The sequence below is a fragment of the Macaca fascicularis genome, chromosome 14 (assembly GCF_037993035.2).
Source record: "Macaca fascicularis isolate 582-1 chromosome 14, T2T-MFA8v1.1".
Taxonomy (NCBI): domain Eukaryota; kingdom Metazoa; phylum Chordata; class Mammalia; order Primates; family Cercopithecidae; genus Macaca; species Macaca fascicularis.
In genome coordinates, this window is record NC_088388.1 from 101,470,703 (window position 1) to 101,482,821 (window position 12,119).

Below are 12,119 nucleotides of genomic sequence, written 5' to 3' on the forward strand. Positions count from 1 at the left end.
TGTGTTCAACACTTAATAGGATTCTTAGATTCAGATGAGTAAAAGTAAAAATAAAACAAGTGAAAGCAAAGATAAAACAAACAGGGCAGGCATGGTGGCTGACGCCTATAATCCCAGCACTTTGGGATTCTGAGTCAAGAGGATTGCTTGAGCCCAGGAGTTTGAGAGCAGCCTGGGCAACATAGTGAGATCTCATCTCTACAAAAAATAAAAAATTAGCTGAGCATGGTGGCATGTGCCTGTGGTCCCAGCTACTCAGGAGGCTGAGGTGGGAGGATCACTTGAGCCTGGGAGGTCAAGGCTATAGTGAGCAGTATTGCGCCACTGTACTCCAGCCTGAGTGTTGATGATACTCTGTCTCAAAAAGCAAGCAAACAAACAAAACAAAAAATAAGCAGAGAACAATGAACTGTGATGCAATTGGATTTTCCTCTTGAAACGAGATCAGAAAAAGAAAGTTCTGTGTGAACTGAAGTTTGTAAGGGTGACTTCTCAGAAAGGGAGTGGGAGAGCTGTGTCAGAATCTGAAGGATTTGGGCAGATGAGAGGTTGTGATTGAGTTTTCAGTGTCAATTCTAGGCAGGATTATGTTGTGCTCTGAGGACAGTAGGAAGAGGAGAGATGTGAGTTCGGAGGTTTTGTAGGGGGCATGTAGGGAAGCCTCATGGCCCTTTCCAGTGTTAATTAAATCCCATGTTATTTATTAGCTCCTACTTTGATTTTTTTTTTTTTGTTTCTTCTCTGTAGGAGGCTATAGGAACTCAGCATATTTTGTTTCTCTGTTTAAAGCCACTGCTCTCCACCCCAATCCTTTGGTGTTCTTATTTCTTCAAGTCTACATATGGAGTGAGTTGCAAGTCTCCAGGCCATTCCTCTTTGCTGCCTCTGAACATAACCACTTTCCGTAGCAAAAGTTTCATTGCTAATCATGACAGAGAAATTGACAGAAGATAAAATTGCTGTTGTGGAGAAGGTTAAAAAAAGATGAAAGTTGTTAAGAGTCTTAACCCCTGCTCAATATTTTCTGTTGCTCATCTAAAAAATTGGAGGAATAGGGCTTACCAGTCCATTCATTCAACAAAAATTGAGCAGTTGAACACACAAATACACACACACATATACACCCACAGGAAACAACTAGAAATAAGTGTGGTGCTGAGAAAACACACCAATATGATGAACAACTGGATGGCGACTTCAGAATAAGCAGTCGGAAGTCCTCTGCAGTAGGTAAACAGTTAAACTGAGTCCTTACAAGGAGCCATGTGAAAGTACATTTCAACCAGCATGGTGTACATTTCAACCAGCATGGTGTGTTGGGGGAATAGAAAGAAAGCCAGTGTGCCTGAAGCTCAGTGAATAAGAACAGAGAGGTACAAGGGGAGATCTGAGCCTTTTCAGATGAGGAATTTAGATTTTATTTTAAATCTGATGTATGGAAGCAACAGGAACAACAAAATAAAATGTGATGAGAAGCCATCTGAGAGTTGGCAAGTCACCTTATGCTTTATATATTTTTAAAAACATCACACCAGCTTCTATGGAGGAACAAAAGTAGAAACAGACTAGTTACGAGGCTATTGTTGGGAGCTTGAACTAGGGTAGAAGTGGTGAAAATGGAATAAGTGAATGGATTTAGGATGTGGATTGAGAGTAGAGTCAATTGGATATGATGGCTGAGGGAAAGAGGAATTAAGCCTCTTAGGTTTGTGGCTTAAGCAACTGGGTGAGTGGTAGCTTCACATCCCATATCCTGGAATACTAACACACACTTTTTGAATTCTGTCCTACTGTCCTCCTGTCATTTCTGAATCTCTTATAGCAGCCTTCATCAGGAATGTGTACAGAGTTAGCCAAATTGAATACAATATTTCAGGGATCATCTGTTGGTATCTACATGGGTCAAGAGGGAAGTAAGCACTATTGGATGCTCCCTAAGTTCACTCTCACCCAGGAATACTGCATTTTGAGTATTACTTGTGTTAGCAGTGGTGAATCCGTATGGGTCTGCAGCAGCCTCAACTCTTGCCTCCTCAGAAGAAAGAATTTGACCAAGGGACGTAAGACAGAGTAAGAGAATGAGGCAGGTTTTGGAGCAGGAGTGTAAGTTTATTCAAAAGCTTTAGAGCAGGGATGAAAGAGAATAAAGTACACTTGGAAGAGGGCCAGGCGGGCAACTTGAGAGATCAAGTGTACTGTTTGACCATTGATTTGGAGTTTTATGTGTTGGCATTCTTTTGGGGTCTGCATTACTTCTCCCTTTATTCTTCCTTTGTGGGGTTGTCTGCCTGTGCGGTGGCCTACTGGCATTTGGGAGGGGCCGCATGTGCACTGTGTTTACTGGAGTTGTATGCACGCTCACTTGTGGCATTTTTCCCTTACCAGTCTAGCGGTCATATACCAGGTATACTTTGCCATTTTGCCTTTTTTTTTTTTTTTTTTTTTTTTTAAGGCAGAGTCTCACTCTGTTGCCCAGGCTGGAGTGCAGTGGCTCAATCTTGGCTCACTGCAAACTCCACCTCCCAGGTTCAAGCAATTCTCCTGCCTCAGCCTCCTGAGTAGCTGGGACTACAGGCCCGCCACCATGCCTGCTTTTTATTTTAATTAAATAAAAAAAAATAATTTTTGTATTTTTAGTAGAGACCAGGTTTCACCATGTTGGCCAGGCTGGTCTTGATCTCTTGACCTCATAATCTGCCCACTTCGGCCTCCCAAAGTGCTGGGATTACAGGCGTGAGCCACCGCGCCTGGCCTAAAACCTCTTATTTCTATGAGAGACAAAAGGATGTACTGTGTGATGTCTCATTACACCCATCATTATACCTATGAGAGACCTCAGCAAAATCCTAGAGGTAAGTGTTGACAGTTTCAAAGGTCAGAAGGCCCGTGTCCTTGCATGTAAAATCAAAAGGTCAGAACTATTATGTTGTCAGGGTGACGCTCAAAAGAGGGGAGGATGGGTAGGCAGTGTTCTCCCTCCTCAAAGAAAATTTTATCATTTTACCCTTATAATTGCCACATATTTCTTCCAGAGATCTTTCATGTAGCCCACCCCCATAAGTAAATATATTAGAATTTCACTGTGTAATGAGAATAAAAGAAAGGACATTAGATGATGAGCATTTGTGATCTTCTCCCCTCTTCTCCCTTCAGCCCTGACTCCCGTGTCTCCTGCTGAGAGGCTGAGCTTGCCAGCTCCACTTCTGACTGCTCATGGGGCAGAATCGTGACCGAGGAGAGCAGGGCTGAGTGAAGAAACAAGCGTGAGTACCAAGATGATGCCAAGGGCTGTGATTTCCTGGCAGGAAGGAAGAAGGAATAGAAGCCAAAGGAAGGGGGAAGAAAAAGCAAAATCAAGAATCATAAGGGATCAAGTTCAGAGAGAATTTTGGTAGGGATTTTGAGACGGGGGCTTTAAGTCAGCCATGAACATACTGAAGTAAGAGGAATGAAGGGAAAAAAGAAAAGGGGAAAGAAAAGAAGAATGGGGCCAAGGAGGATTTAAGACTACCATTATGGGTTACAAGTTGAATTCTGTTTAATATTCTTCAAGCAATGAAAGTAAAGATTCAAGCAACTAAATAACTTTTAAATTACCTTTGATTTCTTTTTTCTTTTTTTTTTTTTTTTTTTGAGGCAGAGTTTCACTCTCGTTGCCCAGGCTAGAGTGCAATGGCATGATCTCGGGTCACTGCAACCTCCGCCTCCCGGGTTCAAGCGATTCTCCTGCCTCAGCCTCCCGAGTAGCTGGGATTACAGACATGCACCACCACGCCCGGCTAATTTTGTATTTTTAGTAGAGATGGAGTTTCTCCATGTTGGTCAGGCTGGTCTTGAACTCCCAACCTCAGGTGTTCCGCCCGCCTCGGCCTCCCAAAGTGCTGGGATTACAGGCGTGAACCACCGCACCCAGCCACCTTTGATTTCTAAACCAAGTTTCTTGGAATGTGAAAGTCGCCAAGACTGGGCCCTGCAGGGCCTGGGTTGGGCTACTACTGCCTATGGGGAGATTCTGAGGGGTGTTAACCTTAATGATGGCATGAAATCAGTAAAAATCATCCAGAAGCTTTTTTCTGAGCATCTGTTGTATGTGCAGCGTTGTATGAGGCATGGAAGAAAAAACAAAATAGTATAATGTGTGGCCATGCCCCTGCAGGTGTTATATTTAAGTAAATGACAGTTCCACATGGACAGGTAAGTAACAGCACTCTACCAAAAACTATCACCAGACTGTGGGGCTGTAAGTTGGTAGGAAGAAGTACTAACTAAATATAGTACTAGCTAAATGTAGAACTTAATATCTATTTTTCCTTATTTGATTTTTAAACTTCATCCCAAAGTGTAATAATTGCCTTAAGCTTTAAGATTTTATAATTCTGATAATATATACCAAACAAAAATACCATTCCTAGAAAAAAATAAGTCTGGAAAAAAAGGTAAAGATTAATAGTCATATTTCTGGTTGACCGTTCTCTGAGTGATCTTTTTTTTTTTCTTTCTACTTTTCTGAGTTTTTCAGTTTTTCTGAAATAACTATGTATTGCATTTCAAGGAATTTTTTAAAGCTGTTATTTTAGAATTATAGTTCTAATAATGATAAAAGACATTTTATGATTATCCTATAATTAGGTACCAGGCTAAAAACAAATATGATCTAGTCTACCATTCTCTGAGTGATCTTTTTTTTTTTTTACCTTTCTACTTTTCTGAGTTTTTCAGTTTTTCTGAAATAAATATGTATTGCATTTCAAGGAATTTTTTTAATCTGTTATTTTAGAATGTAGTTCTAATAATGATAAAAGACATTTTATGACTATCCTACAATTAGGTACCAGGCTAAAAACAAATATGATCTAATCTACTTTTAGAACCTAGGCCTGAGGAAGAAAAGGGTAAAAGAAAACCACATTCCGTGATGGAGAAAAGAGTCTAGAACTTACTCAAATTCTTTCTTCTAAAGATATCAAGTGATCTATTTGTAACGACCCAGTCTTTGCATAGACATTCCAGCCATTTGCCTGATCATCTGGTTTAAATCTTAATCAATTTAACCTTGGAAAGAGGGCTGTGTCTACACTGAGAGTCAAGATATCTGGTTTCTGACGTCAGCTGTGCATTGCAGCTGACTTCCTGTGTCTGAGGTTGAGCTGTCTCACTGGCATTGCCCATGGGTTCTTCATCTTAAAAATGAGCATTTTATATTCATTAATGATGGGAATGTAAAATGTACAGTCACTATGAAAACAGTTTGGTGGTCCCTCAAAAAGTTAAGTATAGAATTACCCAGTATACATTACCCAGTAATACTCAGTGTACCCAGTATATGCTACCCAGTAATTCTACTCGTAGGTATAGAATCAAAAGCAGGGATTCAAACACATACTTGTACACAAATGTTTTAAGCATGACTCACAATCTGCAAAAGGTAAAAACAACTCAATTGTCCATCAGAAGATGAATGGATAAAGAAAATGGGCGTCAGGCATGGTGGCTCACGCCTATAATCCCAGCACTTTGGGAGGCTGAGGAGGGTGGATCACGAGGTCAGGAGATCGAGACCATCCTGGCTAACACAGTGAAACCTTGTCTCTACTAAAAATACAAAAAATTAGCTAGATGTGGTGGTGGGCACCTGTAGTCCCAGCTACTCGGGAAGCTGAGGCAGGAGAATGGTGTGAACCCAGGATGTGGAGCTTGCAGTGAGCCAAGATCCCGCCACTGCACTCCAGCCTGGGCAACAGAGCAAGACTGTCTCAAAAACAAAAAACAAACAAAAAAAGAAAATGTGGTATTGTGGTATTCACGTATAATGGAATATTAATGAGCCATGAAAAACTGGTGTTCTGATACATGCTACAACATGGATGAACCTCGAAGACACTATGCTAAGTGAAATAAGCCAGACACAAAAGGAAATCTATTGAATCATTCTATTTATGTTAGGTGCCTAGAATAAGCAAAGTCACAGAAACAAAGTAGATTAGAAGTTGTCTGGGACTGGGGGAGGCAATAATTAAAGTTATTGTTTAATGGGTACAGAGCTTCTGTTGAAGGTGATGAAAAATTTTTGGAAATAGCTAGTGGTGGTTGCACATTGCATCTGTAATTAATACCACTAAATCGTGTACTTAAAATTGGTTAATACAGCAAATTTTATGTTATATATTTCACTACAATAAAAAATGAGATACTTAACAAGATATTTCTGAAATATCTTTGAACTCATATATATATATATCTCCATCTCCTGCGGCACAGCAGGAGATGGCAGTGGGTGAGCCAGTACCACCTGAGCTCCGCCTCCTGTCATATCAGCTGCAGCATTAGATTCTCCTAGGAGCACGAACTCTATTGTGAACTGCTCAAATGAGGGATCTAGGTTGTGCACTCCTTATGAGCATCTAATGCCTGATTCGAGGTGGAACATTTCATCCTGAAACCATGCCCCACCTCTTCGTGGAAAAATTGTCTTCCACAAAACTGGTCCCTGGTGCCAAAAAGATTGGGGACTGTTGTGTTAGAATTTGTCCACTAGAACGCTTCAAAGATGGGAAAGCCCAAAAATGGCAAACAGGAGGCTGCAGGCCAAATCCAGCCAGGAGGTAAGTTTTGTTTGGCTTTCACAGTGTTTATCAACACAGTATTTAGGATTTAAAAAAATCAGTTGCTAAAATTTAAAACAGGAGAGTATCGATATAAAAATTCTGATTCCTGGTTTCTCTGGAAACATTGAATGATCTGGTAATACCAGACCCATCTTCTCAACAGGAGTTATGAAATGGCTGCTCCCTTTAGGCAGTATTTGAACTCTCTGTACTGTCTGTATTGTTTTATTCCCAGCTGGCTTTGTAATTTCTGATACTTGCATTTGAATTTCTGATCCCTAACATAAAACAATAATCAGGTAAATTGTTTCTGAGGGCCCTGTCCCTGGGTTGTCAATTTATATAAAGTATTAAATATTTTGTTTTCTTTTAATTTCTTTCTTGCTTCATCTACAATATGGAAACAACTCTTCTAGGCTACCACATAGGGCTTCAGATTTCTGTAACTGACACAAATATGTGTATATAATTTTGCAAGCATAGAGTTATAAAGAAGACTTAGACTATTCATGCATGCAGTTCTTGAAGTTGGGTCACTGTTTTCTAGAATAGTTAAAACATTTTATAACTACTTTTATGACCACACATTTTATTGGTTTTATTTTTCATTTCAAAGAAAGTCAAAAGTATTACTTTAGTGTTAAACAAAACTTAATGCACAGAAGTACCCAAAATAAAAAGAAAAAATCCTTCCTGTTTTACTTCCCTAGGGGTAACCACAGTTAGCACTTGAGTGTTTTTCTTTCCATACCTTTGTTTCCGTTTGTGTCTTTGTTTTAGTTTTAGGTTTTGCACCTACAATTACATAGATACTAGAATATGTATTTATATGAACATAGAAACATAGAACATATGGGTTTTTCCCAAAAATACGTGCTTTGCAACTTGCTTTTAAAAAATTTGACAGTATGTCATAATCATTTTTCCATATGTATACACAAATGTATATGCTTCATTGTGATGGCTACATAGTATTCAGAGCATGGATGTAATTTATTTTAGCACCTCACTTTTGACAGATATTTCAGTTATTTCTGATTTTTACTAATATAAATGTAATGACACTGTTTTTAGCAATGTGATGGGCAAATGATGGTGTCTCATTTTGTTTAATTTGAATTTCCCTTCTTAATCACTGAGATGGAACATCTTTGCCTATGTTTATTAGCCATTTTTATTTCCTCTCCTGGGAATTGTTTATATCCTGAGTTGCTTACTGAACTGTGGACATGAAAATGTAACCAGAACATACATGTATGTAGTTATATACTAAGGGATGTTTCAAAACCTCACTCCTGTCTTGGAGTGTGTGTTCTTGTTCCTTCCTAGCATGTCAGCTTCCTCTTTTTATGGCTTGTAGATCACCAGATTAGCAACATTTGTTCTTTGTTCAGAACAACTAGCTAGGGGCAACATGTAATTTACAAAGAAATGTAGAGATTACAATCTACTGATGGCAAAGAGAAGTAATAGATATAAAACATACATGGAGCAAATCTAACAAAAGATAATGACAATTGCTTTCTTTTGAGCAGTGCTTTGCAGTGTTAAAGAAGATGTGTGTATAAATAGCTAAAATATTAAGCAAAAAGTTAAGTGCTATAGCATCATAATAGGGATTCCAGGGGAAACAGATATAAGTCGAGAGTGTGGGGACTGATATTGTGGAACCAGAAAGAACTCCAAGAAGGATGGTAGAGAGAGATAAAAGAAGGGATGGGAAGCCTTCTTCGAAGTGGAAGATAAAAATGTGAAGAGAAAGGACAAAAGAAGGACCAGCTCCCATTAGATTGAGCACAGCATTTAGAATGCCTGGGAAGTGACACAGGAGTGAAGACTCCCCTATTAACCTTTCTTCTGAGCACCATACTCCTGTTAAGTCAGTCTTAAGGCTGTGCCATTTTTATCAGCCATATCTCACTAGTGGTTTATCTGGGGTTTGAGTTGAACTGAAATCTTCTAATGTTTCCACACAGACATTGTCTGTGACCACAGAAGGAATACACTACATGTGAACCATTCTATCCCTGATTTTTAGTCACTGTGACACCCATTAACTCATTGAGTCCTTTATTATCTAATGTGACAGCATTCTGAAGATAGGTACTGCCCTCCCAGTATGCATTAGGGCTGTGGTAGACGGTAAGGAGACAAAGGTGAACGTGGCAGGTTTCCTTCCTTGTGTAACCTCAAGTTTATTACAGGTGGGATAAGTGGAGTGCTTAGGTACTTGGCTAGAACATGTGAGTACCCCAGTCTCAGAGGTAGTGTGTCTGGATTTAAATCTGTTTCAAGGCCTGATCTTCACTCTTGTTAAAAGGGTTAGCCTGCAAAGGTTCTTTACCACTTGTATGAGTCTGGTGAGACAGAGCACTCATACATACCAAGTTAGGCAAACAGATGTAATACTCACAGATAAGCAGCAAGGATAAACTAAAGCCTAGGATCCATGACAAGCTGGTCCTCCAGACCTCAGGAAAGCCGCCCAGGGTGGGTGGAGTCTCATCTGCACAGATCCCATGTCACACTACAGCTAAGGAAACCGAAAGCACACCACCCTGGGCTTTTATATCCTGGGAGACATGGGACTTGCTGAGTGCAAGTGTCACAGAATATAGCCTGGTGGTTCGGGGCCTTTCTCCTTATCTCAGGATGTCATATTCTCAGTGCAAGAAATCTGGGTGGATCAAGGTTATGCAGAGACCTGTCCTCCTGCATAGCCTTGTTGGGAAGGACCAACAGGTGGCTTGCTGGTGCCTGAGACACAAGAGACTGGTGAGATGAGCTGAGAATGGGAGGTGATAGTTCACATTCTCATTCAGGGAAGCCTTGGCTTTTATTTATATTATATTTTATTGTACCTGTTTACAGAAGATCAGTATGCCTTAGCAGATGGAGGAAGTTTTACTTACACTTAAAACATTTTTTTTTTTTCTTGCTGAACCAGTTAGTTCACATGGCCCTCTGGCATACTAGAAAGGTGGAGTGGCTCTAATAATGGTGGCATTACAATAGAATCTAACTGGACATCTGTTACTTCTTTCAGGGTTCATATTCAGATTACTTTGCTTTGTGTTATCTTGTTTTATTGCTTGCTGTATATTGTAAATGTTACAATAACAAACTGACCTAGGGTGAGAACAATTTTCAACTTGCTGGATTTCTTTTTTCTTTTTCTTTTTTTTTTTTTTTTGAGACGGAGTCTCGCACTGTGTCACCCAGGCTGGAATGCAGTGGCGCGATCTCGGCTCACTGCAAGCTCCGCCTCCCAGGTTCACGCCATTCTCCTGCCTCAGCCTCCGAGTAGCTGGGACTACAGGCGCCCGCCACCACGCCCGGCTAGTTTTTTGTATTTTTAGTAGAGACGGGGTTTCACCATGTTAGCCAGGATGGTCTCGATCTCCTGACCTCGTGATCCACCCGCCTCGGCCTCCCAAAGTGCTGGGATTACAGGCTTGAGCCACCGCGCCCGGCCTAACTTGCTGGATTTCTATATAAATAATACACTCTGTGTATCTCCCACATCGGTTTGCTCAGATAGTTTATAAAACACCAATAAAATATCTGACTTCAGGATTAAGTACGTGGATAGACACTTGATAAGTGTTGGAAGGCAAGGCTTCTGATCTCATTTCTGCCACTTCTAACTGTGTAGCACAAATCACAAACTTATTTCCTCATAGGTAAAATAGGGAGGGTTCAGTTGACAAGGTGTCCTTAGTGTCCCATCCAGCTGCCAAAAACAACAGCCACCCCAGACCCAAACCCACGACTTCAAGAGACACAAGTGTGTGCTGACCTCAGAGATGCATGGCTGCATATCTTCCTGGTTATGCATTTGCTGTGCCACCTGACAGCCTGACCTTCAATCTGTCCTCTCCTCTATCTACAAGCCTGAGTCCCTCAGCTTCTTGGAACTTCCATTTCTTCAACTGTAATATAAAGAAAATAATAGTACTGTTACCGGAAAGGGGTCCTGATCAAGACTCCAGAGAGCATTCTTGGATCTCACACAAGAAAGAATTCGAGGCAAAATCATACAGCAAAGTGAAAGTAAGTTTATTAAGAAAGTAAAGGAACAGCAAGCAGGCTCTGTGGTGTAATGGACAGCGCATTGGACTTCTAGCCTAAATTGAAAGAGATTTAAAGATAGTAAAGGAATAGAGCATGGCTAGTTCATAGACAGAGCAGCCCTGAGGGCTGCTGGTTGCCCATTTTTATGGTTATTTCTTGATTATATGTTAAACAAGGGGTGGATTATTCATGCCTCCCCATTTTTAGACCACATAGGGTAACTTCCTGACATGCCCATGGCATTTGTAAAGTGTCATGGTGCTGGTGGGAGTGTAGCAGTGAGAAGACCAGAGGTCACTCTCATTACCATCTTGGTTTTGGTGGGATTTAGCAGGCTTCTTCGCTGCAACTGTTTTATCAGCAAGGTCTGTATGACCTGTATCTTGTGCTGACCTCCTGTCTCATCCTGTGACTAAGAATGCCTTAACTTACTGGGAATGTAGGCTAGCAGGTCTTAGCGTTATTTTATCAAGTCCCTATTTAAGATACAATTGCTCTGGTTCAAATACCTCTGACAGTACCTCTGTCATAGAGGTGCCTCGCGGTCAGAACAAATTTATAGACAAAAATATAATGTGATGTACAGAAATTGGAAGTGAGGTACAGAAACAGCTGGATTGGTTACAGCTCAGCATTTGCCTTATTTGAACACAGTTTGAACACAGCAGTAAATGACTAGTTGAAACATGGCTGCTGGAATTGGCCAAGACTCAGAGATTGTTACAGGCACATACTCCTGAGTTAGGTTTTCAATCTTGCCTACCTATTAAGTTAGGTAGCAGTTCATGCGCCAGGACTAAAATGCAGAGGTATGGAGTCCTTCTCAGGCCATGTTTAGTTTGCTTTAACACACTAAGGCATTTTTGAAATGAAAACAGCGAAATTCCAAATAAACAGTAAATAGAACTACCAGTCAGTGAGTCATTTTTCTTGGCTCACAGTGAAAATGCATAAAAACACTGGAGAAAGTATAATGTAAAATGACATTTAATGAAGAAGACTTCAATAAATGGATGAGAAGTTGGGATTTTTCAGAGGCTAAAAAGCAAGTGAAAGCAGAAAGGTCAAAGAGGTAGGCTTTTACCATGGAGACACTTACCAAAGCAAACTCTGGTTTTCTTCCTTGAGAAGCCCAAATGTCCTGGAGCCAAGGCTTGTTACAGTAGGTAGCCAGGCAGACATGAACAGGGCAGGAGAGGCCCCCCTTCATCAGGAATGTCTGGCAACCATCAGGTGATGGTCAGGCAGTTGTTAAACTGCCTCTGTAAAATAACAATTTGTTGCAGCCAGCGCCAGGGAAAGGCAGTCTCCCAATAGATAGAAACTCCTCAAACTGGTGATCAGCAGCTTCCCGATGGAGTTGGGCGGGCGGGTTCACGTATGTTCACCAAGCAGCAAAATGGCAGAGTTTAACTGGTATAGGACCTTCTAGGAACACTT

The 12,119-nt window shown here is 40.7% G+C and overlaps 2 long non-coding RNA genes across 3 annotated transcripts in view; both read left to right on the top strand.

The window, feature by feature from the left end:
- The window catches only part of LOC102139033 (uncharacterized), a 270,410-nt gene that overhangs the window by 5,420 nt on the left and 252,871 nt on the right, over positions 1 to 12,119 (top strand). For both annotated transcript variants that reach the window (XR_006692172.3, XR_010580974.2), the window contains exon 2: positions 3,154 to 3,263. This is a non-coding gene — a long non-coding RNA (uncharacterized lncRNA). The remainder of the gene's footprint in view (positions 1 to 3,153; positions 3,264 to 12,119) is intronic.
- LOC135967109 (uncharacterized) overlaps positions 9,292 to 12,119 on the top strand; it is a 32,106-nt gene continuing 29,278 nt past the window's right edge. Inside the window, exon 1 of the long non-coding RNA XR_010580973.2 lies at positions 9,292 to 9,403. This is a non-coding gene — a long non-coding RNA (uncharacterized lncRNA). The remainder of the gene's footprint in view (positions 9,404 to 12,119) is intronic.